At 39.0% G+C, this 19,656-nt stretch overlaps 3 long non-coding RNA genes across 4 annotated transcripts; 2 read left to right on the top strand and 1 right to left on the bottom strand.

Annotated features, from left to right (window-relative positions):
• The first annotated feature begins 478 nt into the window (after positions 1-478).
• On the top strand, positions 479-2,593 carry LOC133734883 (uncharacterized). The gene is made up of 3 exons (XR_009858637.1): positions 479-611; positions 1,287-1,362; positions 2,312-2,593. It is a non-coding gene; the product is annotated as an uncharacterized LOC133734883 (long non-coding RNA).
• A 7,544-nt stretch (positions 2,594-10,137) lies between these two features.
• LOC133728010 (uncharacterized) lies at positions 10,138-19,604 on the bottom strand. Of its 2 annotated transcripts, XR_009855500.1 has the most exons (5): positions 19,538-19,604; positions 18,020-19,296; positions 11,699-12,198; positions 11,407-11,483; positions 10,138-10,848 (listed from the first exon to the last, which is right to left on the bottom strand). It is a non-coding gene; the product is annotated as an uncharacterized LOC133728010 (long non-coding RNA). The 2 variants fall into 2 exon arrangements; XR_009855501.1 differs by lacking the exon at positions 11,407-11,483.
• On the top strand, positions 12,586-17,943 carry LOC133728716 (uncharacterized). The gene is made up of 3 exons (XR_009855971.1): positions 12,586-13,079; positions 13,752-13,827; positions 17,732-17,943. It is a non-coding gene; the product is annotated as an uncharacterized LOC133728716 (long non-coding RNA).
• Positions 19,605-19,656: the final 52 nt, after the last annotated feature.

Here is a 19,656-nt window from a genome sequence, read left to right as displayed (position 1 = left end):
TTCCAAAAATAATTTCAGAATTTCCAAAATTGGAAAAACTGAAACTCTCTTTCTCTCAAACCCGACGAAAATGGTCTCAAATCTTCCACCGGCCATATCTCCCTCCACAGACCTCCGATCGACTTGATTCCAAAATAATTTTCATTCACCTTGAAGTCAGTTAAAACTTCCTAGCAGACATCAAAGTGAGAAAAGAAACATGGAAGGCGCTAGGAGGCCGAGAAGCTGCACAGCTCGAGCTGGAATTCGCCCGATGCTGCTCTTCCTTCACCGGCCGATATCTCTCTCATCCGACCTCGAATCGAGTTGATTTCAAAAGGGATTTTGTTGGGCTTGAGCTATATTACAACTTTTTAGAAGACATCGAGGGGAAATAACCAACGTGGTAGCCGCTACAAGTCGAAGAACACGGTGCAGTCGAGCTGGAAATCACCTCCTTTCCCCACCCGTTCTCCCTCCTCCGGCCACCTTTTGCCGTGATTCTTGAAGGGATTCTGCACTTCTGAGGATGTAGATCATTTTCCCTAAGATGGATTGCATCGATTTCATGTGTGGAGATCGAATTGGAACGAATTCAAAACTAGGGTTCTTCGGGTTTCAAACCTTATGAGGTAAAATTCTACTTTTTGGCTTATAATCTGACTTTGGTGTAGTTATGAAAGTTTCAATTCGAGTTAAGATGAAGAACTTTCGTGTTGGGAGTTTTGTCAAATTTTGATTTTGGATGGGCGGCGGTGCCGCCACTGTGATGGTGGTTTCCGGCGACCTCCGGCCACCCCAAGGACAGTTTCTGTCCATTTTTGTGTTCTACGTGTCGATACGATCGTTTGCATATATAATTCATAATTTTTGGATATCGTATGATTAAGTTATGAATTTTTAAGTTTAGATCGATTTCGATCGTTAGATTTGTGATCTGTGAAGTTAGGACCGTCAGATGGACTTGTAGTTTTGATATGATGATCTTATGACTGTCCCAGTGGCTTTGTGTGGTCATGGGCGAAGATCCGACCGTTGGATCTTCGTATAAATGTAAAACAGTGATTAGGGAGGCGATTCGTGAGAATCCGTCCGTCGGATTTTCGTATAAATTTGTGAAGATGTTAGTAAGGACGATTCAGGAAGATCCGACCGTTGGATCTTCGTGATGATTTTTGGGGGGTGATCCTAAAGGCGATCCGTGAGGATCCGACCGTTGGATCATCATTTAATTTCGATCCGACCGTTGGATTGTCGTTTGAGTATGTTTTTGAGCTATTGGCTAAGTTAAGGTCATGTGTGATTAGGTGATTGACGGTCTCCCTTGGGTGAACGATTTCGGTGTGTATTGTGTTGAATTGAAGATGCAGCGGGAATATCGAGGTGAGTAAATCGCACATGGTTCATTCACGAACCGAAATTCGGTGATTTTATTTAATTGGGAAATTGTGGAAATTGTTTTATGAAAATAAATATTTGTTTTAAATTATATGGACTTGGTCGACTACGGTCCATAGGTAAGTAAAATGTATTTAAACTATAAAAATGAATTTCTAGATTTTATTGCATGTGAACTATAGTTGGTATTAGTGGTCACTCTTGTGTGGGTGACTACGTATATATATATTTACGTGGAATATATATTGGATGGTGTGACATCGGGTGAAGTATTGATGTGATTTACTGAGTTATATTTTGAGCATTACCCTTTGGAATATGTGATTTATCTTAGATGTTGTGTTGTCTATGATAATGGGTAATTGAGTAAAGTGCGATAGTTGAGTCGTTGAGATGAATTAAATGAGGAGTCGAGTGAATTGAGGAAAGCAGTCATTCGTAAGGTGAACCTTGGCCCAGGTGACACTTTACGATACAGTTAGAGCTCTAGTCTGTCTGCCATCATACTGCTTGGGGGATAAACGAGTTATCATATGCCCTTGGGTATGACATGACATACTGAATGGGGTGATTAATATAATTAATCATAAGCCTGTAAGTATGATATACTGAATGGGGTGATTAATATAATTAATCATAAGCCTGTAAGTATAATATACTGCATGGGATGATTTATATAAATAAATCATAAGCCTGTGAGTATATATTGAGTAAGAAGTTGTTTATTTTTGAGTAGTCATGATGAGATGTGAGTTGATTGATGCTTGAAGTGACGTTGTACACTTCAATTCTTATGCAAAACAAAATTAAAATGTGCTTGAGTTGATTGTGTTACTTTAAATCGTGCAATCCTTTCATTTACTCATACGAGCTTTGCAAAAAGCTTACCGGGTTTGTATTGTTGCAATCCCGGTACACTATTCAAACGGTGTAGCGGGTAATCCTGCAGGTCAGGAGAATCAGGGCGGTGATCGAGCGGGTTAGAGTATTTGTTATAGTTTTACAGCATTTGTAATAGTGAGGTGAGTTAAGCTCATTGAGCCTTACAATTTGATTTGGTGAGAGTGTGTTGTAATAATTAACTTGAGGATTTGATTTATTGTAATATTGAGAGGTGTGAAGTGTGGTTGTTTGTGAGAAAAAAATTCAGGACGTTAATTGTAATTGTTATTATTCATGTTTCGGATTTGAATTGATTATTCAAAATTCGGGGCGTGACATTATTAGAGTCTTGATGGATAATGAAAGAAAATAAGACCTTATTAGACCTTAATTAAAAAAACTTAATGGGGAAAAAAATCACTAAAATTAGGGTAAATAGACAAAAACCCTATTTTTTAACTGAATAAATCATTGAATTAATAATATTGATTCTAATCAAAGGCCATAGTAGTACAAGTACCAAGCAGAATCACAAATACCAAGCATAGTTCTCGAAAGCAAGAAGAACCTACGAATGGTACGTATGAGACTACTCACTTCAAACAAACTGACACTCAAAACAATCTATGACTAAGCAAAAATGCAAAATACACTTTACCTCTATAAGATATTTAAATTATTTATTATTCAATGCCGAGCATGTAATTATGATTCGCAAGATAATAATTAGTAGAAGTAAAAAAAAATTCATAGAAGATCTCTCACTAACACAAACTAAGAAAACTAAAATTAAACAACGAGTTCCTTCCCCCTCAAGGTTGGAACTATCATTTAGGGTGAGTAGCGATAGGAAGGCCATTCTCTTTTGCTTCGACCATGTTATAGCAAGAAAATTTCAAGTGATAAAACCAAATCAAATGAGTGAATGTGAACAATGCATGCATTGAAAAAGAAGAAGCTGTAAAATGTAAAGTTGACCATAATTTTTTTTTATAAATTTTTTTTATGATTTTATATCCTAAATTCCTAACTTTGAACACAAAAGAATTTGGCTCATTGTCATAACCAGAGTATCGAATATCATGAACATATAAATGGTTCAAAGAAAAAAATCGAAATGAAGCACTGAGGAATATTGACACTAGTAAATATTTGTAAAAGCTAATGGATATTTGGAGAAAACCATATAAAGTTCTAAATGAAGTTACACACTTTTTATGGAATGTTTACTTGATCAATTATCACTTGTATTTGGAAACAAACTGTTGAAAAAATTTCCTAGCATAATGAGTTGTAGCTGTAGCAATTTAGATGTGTATACTGACAAACTACCATTATTGAAATTCGACTTAATGCTTGGATAAATCACACAATGATAACAAATTCTTATTAATTTAATAATTAGAAAATAAGATTTTTTTTTTTTTTTTAAAGGTCCACTAAAATTTCTATACAACTAATAAAGATTTGAAATTTGATTAACAAAATTCTTAAAAGCTTAGGTAAATGGGAGGTTGTGAGTTTGACTCATGCAAGACTAGTTGTAGCATTTGAGTTATTTATCTGATAAAAAAAATCTTGGGTAAATGTAGAAATGATAAGTTGTGTGTATTTACAAAATACTGGAATTACACACCCGCTTTTATTAATGATTATTTAATATTGAAGGATTTTCTTTTCTTGAGAAAATATTAGAGGATTATTAAAGTAAAAAAGTGCTTCTTTTTGTAACCAAAAAATAATTTTTAAAGTTTATTTATGTAGATTTAAAAGGAACTACAGCAAAGAATATCCTCATGCACTTCCATATTTTATGTTTTTTTTTTCCTTAGTAATATGAATTAAACATGGCTGTTGAGTATTTATGAATGATGTACTAATGTCGTCCTCACTCCTCACTTTGTATTTTACTTTCCCCCTTCTGAATGATCTTACATCCTTCAGATAGCAGCTACATGTGTAGAAATGCATGTTCTTCCAGTGGGAATTGTCACTGTCCTCATATCCAGAAGGCAGCAATTTTACTTCAAGTAAGTTTCTTTCAAAAGCACAAATCATGTCTACATAGTACATCCATTTCTGAGCAGCTCAGGCTCCTTACTTATCATGACTATTGAGGTAAAGTCAGATTCAGGGGAATCAAATTTCTCCAAACACAGAAGTACTGAACTTCTCAGTTTGTTCCAGACCATTATAGCACCTATGGTCCAGAACTTAATAACTGGGATATTCTTCAGGCCAGAAGTTATTGCAGTTTCATCCCCTCAACCTTAAGGAGAGCATTTTGATGAGCACAGGTGACATTTTCAGATTGTGATTTGTACATTCACTAGGTCAGTATTCACCCTCCCCCATTCACCCCATGTTGTACATTCTCCGCCTGTTAAACCTGCGCTTCAGCAATCAACCTCTTTAATCTTTCTCTCTCGTTTCAAGGATACCACCTCTGCTTCACTTGCCTGTTTCAATTGAAATGTCGATCAATTATAAAATTATATTATGAAAGCAGGTACTCGTAGCAAATACAGAGAGTGACTGAAAATGGGACACAAAGTGAGTACACCAGTTGTTCATGATCTCCCAGATGGAATTTTCAGTTAACATCTACTAAGATTCATCTATTCTAAGCAAAGAACTGTAAATCCAACATTCCATGGAGAGAGGGGATGAGAGAGAGTGGCAAAAGGGAAGGGTTTCGTCACTTGTCTTAGATTTCCAACAGGTTTTTGCAAGCAAATTGAAAACAAGGACATTTTCTTACAATGGAGTATTGAAATTGAAATAACACCATCAGTTAAATTATATATTACAAATTCCATAAACTATAGAAAACCGTAAATTTATCAATCAAATTCTAGTACCATAGTATAGTACAACTTGCAAATGTGGGTTTATCACATACAGAATAAAAAAAAATAAATAAAAAATAAAAATAAAAACGGCAGTACACCATGACACATGACAAAAAGTGGGAAACATGCATACGCAGCATAACAGTTGCATCAAAGGAATCTTATAATGTCTGATCTAGATGAGATCATGACAGTGTATTCAATAGGTTTGAGTTAAAGTTCACACCAACATGAACAATATGTTGAAGTAGTCAGAGTCTTGCTGAGGAAGTTAGCACGATTCTAGGGTTGGTTTGTTGTTTCTGTTAATAAGCCCTATTCAACAGGGTCATCTAGTTTGTTTGATTCAGTCCTTAGCTAGTAAGCCACGTCTCTAGGAGTGTAAAACGTGGTTTGTTATATTTCCCATTCCAGTACTTTTGTAAGGCTATTTAAGCCCATGATTGCATTGAATTGAATAAGACATTTTCTCCAGAGAAGTTGTGTGTGTGTGTGATATTCTTAGAGTTTAGGTCTTCACAATTTGGTATCAGAGCCCCACTCAGGGGCCTGATTTTGGTACGAGAAAGGAGAGTGAGAAGAAAAGAGAGACGTGGGGTTCAGATAGAGTTTTGGGATGTCAACTTCATCTCAAGACAAATTCCTTCAAGCCAGCATTCCTAGATTCGATGGTCACTACGACCATTGGTCTATGATGATGGAAAACTTCTTGAGGTCGAAAGAGTACTGGACTCTTGTGGAGGAAGGACTTCCGGTGTTGCCACGTGGAGGAGCAGCGGCTGCGACTGAGGCACAGCGCAAGGTAGTAGAAGATGCAAAACTTAAGGATTTGAAGATCAAGAACTTTCTCTTTCAAGCAATTGATCGAGAAATTATGGAGACAATCCTGGACAGAAGCACAGCCAAAGCAATCTGGGATTCGATGAAGCAAAAATACCAGGGGTCTACAAGAGTGAGAAGGGCTCAATTGCAGGCTTTGCGAAGGGAGTTCGAGGTTTTGCAGATGAAGGAAGGAGAAGGGGTTGATGCCTATTTTGCGCGCACCCTGTCGATAGCTAACAAGATGAAGATGCATGGTGAGACTCTGACCCAAGTCGTCATCATTGAAAAGATATTGCGATCATTGACCTCAAAGTGGGATTATGTGGTGTGTTCTGTGGAGGAGTCGAATGACTTGGATCGACTCACTATTGATGAGCTGCAAGGGAGTCTTCTTGTACACGAACAAAGGATGAAAGGTCATGATCGTGGTGGTGAAGAACAAGCATTAAAGGTGTCTTTTGAGGATAAAGTTGGTGGCGGAGGAAGAGGACATGCAGCCTTCAGGGGAAGAGGACGAGGTAGAGGAAGGCAGTCGTTTAACAAAGCAATAGTGGAGTGCTACAAGTGTCACAGGCTAGGGCACTTTCAATATGAGTGCCCTAGCTGGGAGAAGAACGCCAATTATGCTGAGTTAGACGAGGAAGAAGAGCTGGTATTGATGGCACATGTCGAGTCGCACAACTCAAGGAGGGAGGACGTGTGGTTTCTGGATTCGGGGTGCTCTAATCACATGTGTGGAAACAAAAAATGGTTTTCACACCTGGATGAGAGCTTTCAACAACTAGTTAAGCTCGGAGACAATACAAGGCTAGCAGTCACTGGCAAAGGCAATATAAGGCTGGAAATTGGAGGGCTTACACAAGTGATAACGGAGGTGTATTATATACCAGAGCTCAAGAACAATCTTCTTAGTATTGGCCAACTCCAGGAAAAAGGGCTCGCTATCTTGATTCAGGGAGGAGAATGCAGATTGTATCATCCGAGAAAGGGACTGATTATGCAAACACCGATGACGTTAAATCGGATGTTTGTATTGCTAGCTTCGGTAGTACCTGACAAAGCTCCAGAGCTTCGTACCTCTTCCTGCTTCCAAGCTGTTACAGAAGATGTGTCACACCTTTGGCACTGCAGGTTCGGGCATTTAAATTTCAAAAGTTTGAGAACTCTGCAATATAGGAAGATGGTGAAAGGGATGCCTGCTCTTAAGACCCCAAGCAAGTTGTGCACACATTGCCTAATCGGAAAGCAGCACCGAGAAAGTATTCCAAAGAAAAGTTCATGGAGGGCGTCGCAGAGGCTTCAGTTGATTCACGCCGACATATGTGGTCCGATTACACCAATATCAAGCAGTGGTAAAAGGTACTTGCTTAGCTTCATTGATGACTTTAGCCGGAAAGTTTGGATTTATTATTTATGTGAAAAATCAGAAGCATTCGGAGTATTCAAAACTTTTAAACAGCTTGTTGAGAAAGAAAGTGGTGATCTTATAGCATGCTTACGTACAGATAGAGGAGGGGAATTTACTTCTTCTGAGTTTAACAATTTCTGTAAGAATAATGGTATTAGAAGGCAGTTAACAGTGGCTTATACGCCTCAGCAAAACGGGGTAGCTGAGCGTAGGAACAGGACCATTATGAACTCAGTTCGAAGTATGTTGTCAGAGAAGAAAGTTCCCAAGTTGTTTTGGCCGGAGGCAGTTAACTGGTGTGCACATGTGATGAATAGAAGTCCAACTGTGGCAGTAAAAGACAAAACACCGGAAGAGTCTTGGAGCGGTAACAAGCCGACAGTGGATTATTTCCGTGTGTTTGGGTGTGTGGTGCATGCACATGTACCGGACATCAAGAGAAGGAAGCTGGATGACAAGAGTGTTCGTTGTGTGTTGTTTGGGGTAAGTTCTGAGTCTAAAGCTTACAGATTGTACGACCCTATTTCCAAGCGTATTGTGGTGAGTAGAGATGTTGTTTTTGAGGAGAATGAATGCTGGGATTGGGGAATGAATGTGGAAGATGTGGAACGTGATTTATTAGAATGGGGAGATGATGAGAAAGAGCCCACAGAAGGTGAAAGTAACAATGGTGAGGGAGAGGAGGAAGACATCGAAGAAATTGATCAATCATCACCAGAACCTGCTCAAACACCATCAAGCTCGTCACCTAGAGAGCAACCTGAGCGCAGAACACCTGGGTTAGGAGAGCTTCTGCCCCCGGATACCAATGAAGGGAGGACGAGAAGAACTCCGGTCTGGTTAGAAGACTATGTTAGCGGAGGTGGCTTAGGTCTTTCTGAGGAGGAAGCTGAAGTTAATAATCTTGTTTTGTTTGCTGCTGCCGATCCTATTTCGTTTCAAGAAGCAGTGAAGAGTGAAAAGTGGCAGGAAGCTATGAGTCAAGAAATGAAGGCTATAGAAAAAAATGAAACGTGGGAACTGACCACGTTGCCGGCTGGTGCAAGGAAGATTGGAGTCAAGTGGGTGTTTAAAACGAAACTTAATGAGCTCGGGGCAGTGGACAAGTACAAAGCTCGTCTTGTGGCGAAGGGATATGCACAAAAACAGGGAATTGACTACAATGAAGTGTTTGCCCCGGTTGCGAGATGGGACACGATCAGATTAGTAATTGCTCTTGCGGCACATAAGGGTTGGAGCATCTTCCAGTTAGATGTTAAGAGTGCTTTCCTTCATGGAGAGTTGCTTGAAGAGGTGTTTGTTGATCAGCCACAGGGATTTGAGAAGAAAGGAGAGGAGCACAAAGTGTATCGATTGAAGAAGGCCTTGTATGGTCTCAAGCAAGCTCCAAGGGCGTGGTACAGTCGCATTGAGTCCTACTTTGTGAGGGAAGGTTTTGAAAGGTGCTCTTCTGAACATACTCTTTTTATTAAGTCTGATTCAAGGGATGGAATTCTTGTGGTTAGCCTATATGTAGATGACCTTATATTTACTGGGAATAATGTGGAGATGTTTGAGAGTTTTAAAAGGTCCATGATGCATGAATTCGAAATGACGGATCTTGGGAGGATGAGATATTTCCTTGGAGTTGAAGTGCTACAGAATGAAGAGGGAATTTATATTAGTCAGAAGAAGTATGCGACTGATGTACTTGAGAGATTTGGAATGTTGAAAAGTAACTCAGTTAAGAATCCTATTGTGCCGGGGTCGAAGCTGATGAAAGATGAGATGGGAGTAAGAGTTAACGCCACTGCTTTCAAGCAGATAGTCGGCAGCCTTAGGTACCTAACGGTAACAAGGCCTGATTTAATGTTTGTTGTTGGCTTAGTTAGCAGATATATGGAAAATCCCACTGAGTTTCATCTTCAAGCTGCTAAGAGGGTGCTTCGGTATGTGAAAGGAACACTAGAGCTTGGGATATTTTACAGAAGAGGTGGAGCTGGAGATTTGATTGGCTACACGGATAGCGACTACGCAGGTGATCTCGATGACCGAAAGAGTACTTCGGGTTATGCATTTTTACTTGGAGATGGAGCTGTAGCTTGGTCATCAAAGAAACAACCAGTTGTGACTTTGTCTACCACTGAGGCTGAGTTCGTGGCAGCAGCTTCATGCGCATGTCAAGGGGTCTGGATGAGAAGGATTCTCAAAGTACTTGGTCATTCTCAAAGCGAGAGCACAATAGTGTACTGTGACAATAGTTCTACCATCAAACTATCAAAGAATTCTGTGCTACATGGAAGGAGCAAGCATATAGATGTGAGGTACCACTTCCTTCGTGATCTAACTAGAGATGGAGTTATTAAGCTTGTTCATTGTGCAACTGAGAATCAGACAGCTGATATCATGACTAAAGCTTTGAAGCTTGAGGCATTTGAGAAACTTAGAAGGCAGCTTGGAGTGTGCGAAGTACCGAAGATAAACTGTTTGCAGGTTGCAAAGCAGTTTAAGGGAGGAAATTGTTGAAGTAGTCAGAGTCTTGCTGAGGAAGTTAGCACGATTCTAGGGTTGGTTTGTTGTTTCTGTTAATAAGCCCTATTCAACAGGGTCATCTAGTTTGTTTGATTCAGTCCTTAGCTAGTAAGCCACGTCTCTAGGAGTGTAAAACGTGGTTTGTTATATTTCCCATTCCAGTACTTTTGTAAGGCTATTTAAGCCCATGATTGCATTGAATTGAATAAGACATTTTCTCCAGAGAAGTTGTGTGTGTGTGTGATATTCTTAGAGTTTAGGTCTTCACACAATAAGGGTATATAACACAGGCTTATTCCCAAACGTTGAAATTGTCAGCATAAAAAGTTAGTATTTGGGAAACACTTTCTTGCTTTAGGAAAGGAGAATTCTTTAACAGAAGCAGACAACAGAACATGAAAATGCGTTCTGAAAACTTTAACAAGCAACTGTATAAGCATGGTAGATACGTGATAGATGTACATTTGTGAGCACGATAGATACTCGAAAGAGAGTGATGCACACCTGATACCAAAGGTCTTAGATTTGAACTCTAATCAAACTTGAATCTTTTGGCTATTGAACACTTCTCAACAATTTATCCAACTTCTGCGGGTTTTGCAATATTCTTAGCCTCTAAGAACTCAGACAATCTAAACACCGCAGAGTATCAATTCAACTATAAAGAGATAGCTATTTAAATAAGATACACTTGATCACAGTTCCTGAAAAACCATTGCGATGACTTGCTTTGAAATTATAATAATAGCCAAAATTGCTTACTCAGAATGGTCTATATAGGCACAACAATCCCTGAGATCGAGAGTATTTCTTAAACCCTTAAATGAGACAAACTGTAAAATGAAAGATGCTATAATCATGACAAATTAGTGCAATGTGCAAGAAATGAATTTGAAAGTAATGGTTACCAAACAGTCAAAGACTTAACTTCAGTCAAAGATGCTTTCCTATGTGAATAACTTGGTTCTGAGGGATGTAAATGTTCCCCACTGATACCTGAAGAAAGAGAGTATTTGATCAGTTTATCTTAAACATGTAAACAGTAGCATAGAGAATAAGTTTCAGAAACTAAAAAGAAAAGAAAAAATAATAAAAATAAAACCCATGCAGCATAAGTCACAGAGGTTTGACATATTTTCATCTCAACCGACGACTTTGGTCAGTATAGGTATCTATCTCTTCTATAAGACCAGTACAGGCATGTATTAGACATATATTAATGGTTCCATATGGGAAATGATAAACACCAAGTAATTTGAGGATGGTAGGATATAGTTCAACTTCAAGGGAATACCACCATGTCACATTGTGCACGTACAACCAAAAATTAGAAAAAGAGGAGTCAAGAATAGATTTGAGAGAATCAAAGAGATACTAAAATAGAACTGTTGTGCTTCCATTAATTTATATCCCCTCTGCGTAATTGAATGTTGATTATACAAAATATATGAAACCCAAGCAAAAAATAACATTCATCACAGCTTGTCCCACAATTTTTTTTTCCCTTTTTTTCTGCAAACGAAATTAAGATATAATAATTAGAATGAACCAGACCTTGACATGCATATGCTTCAGGATAGCAATTTGCAACATCAAAGCGGACAGCATCATAGCTTCATAAAGAGGGCCTCCTAGTCAATTAAAAACCACAAGAAAGGCTTGAATTTTTGAAAAAAAAAAAAAAAAAAAAAAGAAGAAGAAGAAGAAGAAGCAATATTGATTAATATAATCAAAATATTGATCCCTGGTGCATCAAGATTGATCCCATGAAATGGTAACTACTCATTTGAAAGTCTTATTTGAGCCACCTCAGCAACTTTGATACAAGCAGTAATCTCAATTCTACCTGTCAAATGGTATTTTGCCTGAATGCAAAGTTGTTGCTCTGATGTCTATATTCCGTCTCAATCAAATGGAAACAGCATCTTTTTGCACAAGTTCTTCCTCATTAGGGAGATTTCTTAATGCAGAATAGAGGATTGTTCCTTTAGACTCTCAGTATTCCATTGGCTATGCAATGCTGAAGATAAAGGTAAAAATTTGTCGTAGTATAATGAGGAGGCAGAATCCAGCTCATTAGAACTCCAAAAGCAACTGGGATACTAGCCACCCCAATATTACAGATGCACTTTAAACTCTTCTCCATGACTCCTAACCAGAAGATACAAATTCATATGTCAACGAGACTGTGGCATTTGTCCACCCTGCAGATTTTCCAAACATTACCATAATAAATCCGAGCACTTTCTCACTTATATGGCTTGTGAACTGACCTTTTGCTGAAGGATCTGATTCAGTTCCATACTTTTGGCACTCAAGGTGCTCTATCACATAAAAACTCAACACCTTTTCTGTAATAACCGAGTTTTGTCTTCTTTAGTCAAAGTGAAATTGTGGCAGACACCTTTTCTTGTTTTAGGCCGTAGAAACCGGTGCTTTATCTCTTTCATGATTGTGCATGATTGAAGAACAAATCAATAGCTAGCAAACAGATTACTCTCCCTCATTTTCTCTGTTTCACGTCCGAAAAACAGAGCAAAAGCTCTCAATTCTCTCTCTCTCTCCGCCGGCCACCAATCTGTACCAAACCATCTCCCACAGCTTCAACTCGATCTTGCGCAGCTGCAGGCGGCAGCCTTTCTCTGCAGAACAACCGGATACGACGGCGGAAACCGGTTTGTTTTGAAAACCGTTTTAGTTCCAAGCTTGATAACTCGTGCTTCCGGTCACCAATACTCACCAAACTTCATTCTCGAGCTCGCCTCAACTTCCTGAAGCTCCCAGAAGCAGCCTCACACGGCGGCGTGGCCCGTAGCAGTGGCTGCAAGTCAAACCCAACCAAGAACGAAACCGGAGCTATCGATCCGGATATCTCGAGCTACAGACCATCATTTCTTGTGATTCTTGAGCTGGTGAACTCATATTGAAGTTCGGAACAACTTTCATGAAGGGATCGAAGCGAGAAATTGAAGTTTTTACGTCGGAATTCAAGATCGCCGGATTCTGGAAATTTTCCGGCCACCGACGCTTTCGATCAAGATATCTCAAGTTGTAGAGCTTAGTTTTGAGTGATTCTTGAACCACTGTGTTCGCCTTGAAGTTATAAACAACTCTCTAGAAGGAATCGAAGCCTGAAATTGAATTTTTGACGTCGAAATCAAGCCTTGCCGGATTCTGCAAATTTTCGCCGGATTCTGGAAATTTTCCGGCCACCTCGACTGTTTTAGGTAATTTCAACCACTTCCGGTCATTTTCAGCTTACATGGTAGTTATGAAAGTTGATAAGCGTGATGAGAGGAAGAAGAGCAGCCCGGCCCCGACACCATTGGTGGTGGTCGGCGGCGGCTCTGCCACTAACTCCGGCGGCCCTTTCCGGCCACCTCCGGGGATCAAAAATATGGTTTCTGTACATTTTCAGATTCTATATTTCAATACGATCATTTTGATATATTATACGCAATTTTTGGATATCGTATGATTAAGTTATGAATTCTTAAGTTTCGATCGATTTCGATCGTTAGATTTGTGATCTGTGAAGTTAGGACCGTCAGATGGACTTGTAGTTTTGATATGATGATCTTATGACTGTCCCAGTGGCTTTGTGTGGTCATGGGCGAAGATCCGACCGTTGGATCTTCGTATAAATGCAAAACAGTGATTAGGGAGGTGATTCGTGAGAATCCGTCCGTCGGATTTTCGTATAAATTTGTGAAGATGTTAGTAAGGACGATTCAAGAAGATCTGACCGTTGGATCTTCGTGATAATTTTGGAGGATGATCCTAAGGGCGATCCGTGAGAATCCGTCCGTTGGATCATCATTAATTTAGAATCCGACCGTTGGATTTCCGTATATGTGTAGTTTATGAATGATTGCTAAGTTAAGGTCATGTTTGACTAGGTGATTGACGGTCTTCCTTGGGTGAGCGGTTTCGGTGTGTATTGTGTTAAATTGAAGACGCAGCGGGAATATCGAGGTGAGTAAACCTCAGGTGGTTCATATTACGAACCGAATAAATTTAATTACTTTATTTTGTCGTAATTGTGTGAAAATATTTATGAAATAAATATTTGTTTTAAATCATATGGGCTTGATCAACTACGGTCCATAGGTAAGTAAAATGATTTAATTATACAAAATGAATTTCACGATTTTTATGCTTGAACTATAGTTGGTATTAGTGATTATCCCTGAGCGGATAATTACGTATATATATATTTACGTGGTTATATATGGATTGGTGTGACATGGAGATGTGTGATTTTATAATGATTTAAGTGATGTGAAATCGAAAACGTGATTTACCATATTCATTTATGATGATAGTGATTGGTGAAATTATATTGGAAATTTATGGATGACGTGGTATTGAGTGATGATATGATTGAGTATGGATTGGTGATTTTTGGAGTTGTATTTTGAGTACATATATATACACAATAATAGTACGTATCATGGTATTATTGATCCTATTGTGTGAAAGAATATTATTGTACTCGATTTTGGTTTTAGGGTCAACATAGTGACCAGTATGGGGGAATCAGATGCTCTAATACTAGGTGGATGATGGGCTACGATTGGTTGAGTTTAGGGTCAACATAGTGACCAGTATGGGGGAATCGGATGCTCTAATACTAGGTGGATGATGGGCTACGATTGGTCGAGTGTAAGAGACGCCCCAACCCTTATTGGGTGATGGGCTAAGTTGAGTATGTGTATCGGATGTTCTAACCTATGTTGATGAACTACGATATTGATAATCATGTCGGATGCCATAACCTAGGCCAGGTGATGGGCTACGATTCAGTTAGAGCTCTAGTCTGTCAGTCACCGTATTTGTATAAATACGCTTTCGGGGTTTTGAGAAGAAAGATGTGAGTTTAGATCCCGTATTAATCTTTGGTGATTTAGAGTGGTGATTTTAGTGACTATGTAATACCCGAAAAATTCAAATTAACGTCCGATGTCATTTTGGAAATGATTTCGTAGGCGTGGGCACGAATACGAAGCTTGAAGGAGTTGTGGAATTAGTTCGAACGATTTTATTTCGAAAAACGAACGTTATTTAGGGGGTCTTGAAAAGTGACTTCTTATACGTACAGAATTTGGGAAAACTTTCTTCATGAAGGTTGTAGAGCTCGTCGATACGATCTCGTGCATATGTGGAACGCAATATTCGGAGTTCGTATGAATAAGTTATGAATATTTGAAAATTGGGAATTTTCTATAAATATAAAAAAATGTTGACTTTTTTCATTAAGGACGAAAACATGTTGAATTTGCGGAACAGTCCCCGCGTTTCCTCTCCGTTCTCTCTCTCGTGCGTCCCTCAGACCCGACGGGTCGCGACCGACCCGACCCGGTCGGAACGGACACTTCCCGGACGCCACCACCACCGGACCCGCACCAGACCGGCACGCCTTGCCGAGCGTAGCTGTTCTGTGGCCTCGCCCCGCCCCGCCGCTGCCTCCAAGCCGAGATCAAAGCCCGACCCGAGTGCAAAACGGACCCAGCCGGAAAACCAATTTTCCGACATCACCTCGGCCGATCCTCCCCATTTTCGTGATCTCCTCTTCCTTCTGATCATCCCCATATAAGCCTTGCATGACGATTTTGAGTGTAGACCGCTAGATCAAGGTTTGACTTTTTGGACGCCTCTGATTCAATCTAGGATCTGATCGTGCGGCCGAGATTAATCCAACTTCAACGCTTGATCTAGGACGATCTAGACCTTGTCTCAGAAAAAGTCAGGTATTAAAGTGGTTCAATTCTGTATTTTGAAGAAGTTTGTAGTTGACAACTTTAGCATCTGAGGTGGTTGGCCGGCGTTGACCGCCGTCTGACCTCCGCATGTGGCGGCGCGTCGGACCATATTTTGAGTTTATATTATCTGGACGATGATCTATGCATCCCTACGAGCGTTTTGATATATTACAAGGTTATGTTAGAAAAAGTTGGTAAATAGTGGATTTACGTTTTTACGTTACTATTTACGGTTTTTACGTTTTATCTTCGGTTTACGATCTGCGAAGATCAGACCATCGGTTTTACTTCAAATTTTAATATGTTGATCGTATGACTGTCCCGGTGACTTTGTGAGGTCACGGGCGAAGATCCGACCGTTGGATCATCGTTTAATTGAGAAATAGTGATTCGGAAGGCGATTCGTGAGAATCCGACCGTCGGATTTTCATATAATTTTGTGGAGATGTTAGTAAGGGCGATTCAGGAAGATCTGACCGTTGGACCTTCGTGATAATTTTGGAGGATGATCCTAAGGGCGATCCGTGAGGATCCGACCGTTGGATCATCATTAAATTAGAATCCGACCGTTGGATTTCTGTATATGTGTGGTCTATGAATGATTGCTAAGTTAAGATCGTGTTTGACTAGGTGGTTGATGGATTGATTGGTGAACGATTTCGGATCGTTGTTTTTGAGCTGTTAAGAAGACGCAGCGGGAATATCGAGGTGAGTAAATCGCACATGGTTCATTCACGAACCGAAATTCGGTGATTTTATTTAATTGGGAAATTGTGGAAATTGTTTTATGAAAATAAATATTTGTTTTAAATTATATGGACTTGATCGACTACGGTCCATAGGTAAGTAAAATGTATTTAAACTATAAAAATGAATTTCTAGATTTTATTGCATGTGAACTATAGTTGGTATTAGTGGTCACTCTTGTGTGGGTGACTACGTATATATATATTTACGTGGAATATATATTGGATGGTGTGACATCGGGTGAAGTATTGATGTGATTTACTGAGTTATATTTTGAGCATTACCCTTTGGAATATGTGATTTATCTTAGATGTTGTGTTGTCTATGATAATGGGTAATTGAGTAAAGTGCGATAGTTGAGTCGTTGAGATGAATTAAATGAGGAGTCGAGTGAATTGAGGAAAGCAGTCATTCGTAAGGTGAACCTTGGCCCAGGTGACACTTTACGATACAGTTAGAGCTCTAGTCTGTCTGCCTTTGTACTGCTTGGGGGATAACCTTGAGTTATCGTATGCCCTTGAGTACACTGTACTGCTAGGGGGATAACCTTGAGTTATCGTATGCCCTTGAGTACACTATACTGCTAGGGGGATAACGTGAGTTATCGTATGCCCTGGAGTATAATATATACTGCATGGGGGATTAAAATAAGAATCGTATGCCCATGAGTATACATTTGTATATTGGAGAGAGAACGTGTAGTTGTGTTGTGGTGGTCATTGTGAGATGTGAGTTGATTGATGCTTGAAGTGACGTTGTACACTTCAATTATTATGCAAAGAAAATGCTTGAGTTGATTTGGTTACTTTAAATCGTGCAATCCTTTCATTTACTCATACGAGCTTTGCAAAAAGCTTACCGGGTTTGTATTGTTGCAATCCCGGTACACTATTCAAACGGTGTAGCGGGTAATCCTACAGGTCAGGTGAATCGGGAAGGTGATCGAGCTGCTTAGAGAAATTGCATTGGGTAAATCTGGATTTATATTGTGAGGTTTGTTATGCTCTTTTGAGTATTGTAAATTAAGTTGTGAGAGTGTGATGTAATAAGTAAATTGAAGATTGGTTTTTGTAATATTGAGAGGTGTGAAGTGTGGTTGTTTGTGAGAAAAAAATTTAGGACGTTATTTGTATTGATGTTAATCATGTTTCGGACTTTGAATCCTTTATTCAAAATTCGGGGCGTGACAGACTAATTTTGGGGATTGTGGATTGCTTTGTGGTTGTTGTGATTGTTGGTTGTTTTGCTTGAGTTAAAAGAAATATGATTTAATAAATCAACCGTTCATTTCTTGTTTACTCATACGAGCTGTCAAAAGCTTACCGGGTTTGGTGTTGTTGCAATCCCGGTACACTATTCAAATTGTGTAGCGGGTAATCCTGCAGGTCAGGAGAATCAGGGCGGTGATCGTACGGGTTAGAGTATTTGTCATAGATTTACAGCAATTGTAATAGTGAGATGAGTTAAGCTCATTTGAGCCTTACAATTTGATTTGGTGAGAGTGTGTTGTAATAAATAAATTGAGGATTTGGTTTATTGTAATATTGAGAGGTGTGAAGTGTGGTTGTTTGTGAGAAAAAAATTTCAGGACGTTATTTGTAATTGTTATTATTCATGTTTCGGACTTTGAATTGATTATTCAAAATTCGGGGCGTGACATTTTCATCATCTTTCTAGGTTAACTAGGAAATTTGGCAATGCTCATAAACATTAAATAAATCACCCTTAGTTTATTTTCTGCATTCAAATATCACTGAAGAAGGAAGTCTTATTTTAACACTGCCATATGCTTGACAAATTACAGTATCTCCATTATTGAAGACTGTGGCACTAGTAGTAATGTTCCATGGCGATCCTACAGATGATCCTCTTAAACTTCTACGTTCAGTTGCTAGTTCATCATCCATCCTAGTACATTCATCATTTCGACCAATTGTTGGGCCTCACTTCAAATTAAGCACATCAGATGCACCACGTACAAGAAAACATCATTTGGTGAAACCTAGCTTGATAGTGCATAGACTTCCACCATTTTTAATCGGTTGACTCTTTTCCTATTAGGTAAAGCAATGACAAAGAAAGTTGTGATCCCAAGATGTGTAGCGAAGAGCTTAACTTTTGGGACATGAAGGAATCCACCCCCTGAGTTTGAGACATCATAATGTCCAACACCTCAATTTTGATCCTCAGCATGCACTGCAACATTCATGTAGGCAAACTGATAAGAGTCCAAAGTCCCGAAAACAGTAAAGTCCAGCCATAAAATAAATAGTCTCTTTGATGCCCTCCATAAGGCATATAACTTCTGGCTATATAACCATTATCTACAAGTTATGCAACTTGTACCACAGCAGAAGCTGCAAGTGGAGAAGCAAGCCCAACATCATAACCGCATCAACTGATAGTACTGTTATAAATCTGTTGAGGGTTTCTTGATAGTTATAGAATCCTTCACAATAACTATCAAGAAACCCACAATTACTTTGCAGCTGATTCACTATGGCATTGGTATTTAAAAGTACCGCATGAAACTCTGCGCTGACAATCATTGTAGAAACCAGCCTGCATATGCATGTGCAAGAACACTCTCCAAACTCTCAAGCAATGGTATAGAACCCATGGTATTACCAAACATCAATAAAAGAAGCACAGACAATACACATCTTGCAAGATCAAATACCTCTAGCAACTGTAGTTTGATAATTGTAAACTATACCAGATGACCACATTCAAAAACAATATCATAGACTCCCCAATTATATAACTGAATACCACTCCGACAGTAGCTTAAAAGGGCTTCTTTGTGAGGAAGACCATTTATAGTTGGTAGATGCTTTTGCCCAATCTCCCTTAACCAACATCAGAGCCTGGAACTACAAACCTCCAGTTGCTTCTTGCACATCAAATTGAATAGCTTTAGTTTCTTCTAAAGAACCTGTAAGATAGATAGAGCCAATTTAAGCAAAATAATTAATCTCTTTAAACCACGGATCGAATTGATAATCTAATAACATTGATCATTCATAGTCAACAAAAAACCACGGATGGAATTGCTTTAGAGAAACTAAAGCTTAAAACTTTAAATATGAATTGAAACACAGAATCAATCAACTAAACTAAAGAGTTTAATAACTCCAATTGAAAGAGGAAGTAGAGAAATTTGAATCAGAAAATACATTTATAATGAACAGATTAGAGCAGCAGTGAAGAAAGTTTATATCTTGGAGCTTGGAGAAAATCAACACCTATTTTGGTTCTTTTGAAAATCAACATCTATTTTGGTTCTTTTGATTTT

This window comes from Rosa rugosa, chromosome 2, assembly GCF_958449725.1.
Source record: "Rosa rugosa chromosome 2, drRosRugo1.1, whole genome shotgun sequence".
NCBI lineage: Eukaryota > Viridiplantae > Streptophyta > Magnoliopsida > Rosales > Rosaceae > Rosa > Rosa rugosa.
The sequence above is the reverse complement of the archived record's forward strand: the minus strand, read 5'-3'. Positions and strand labels throughout refer to the sequence as shown.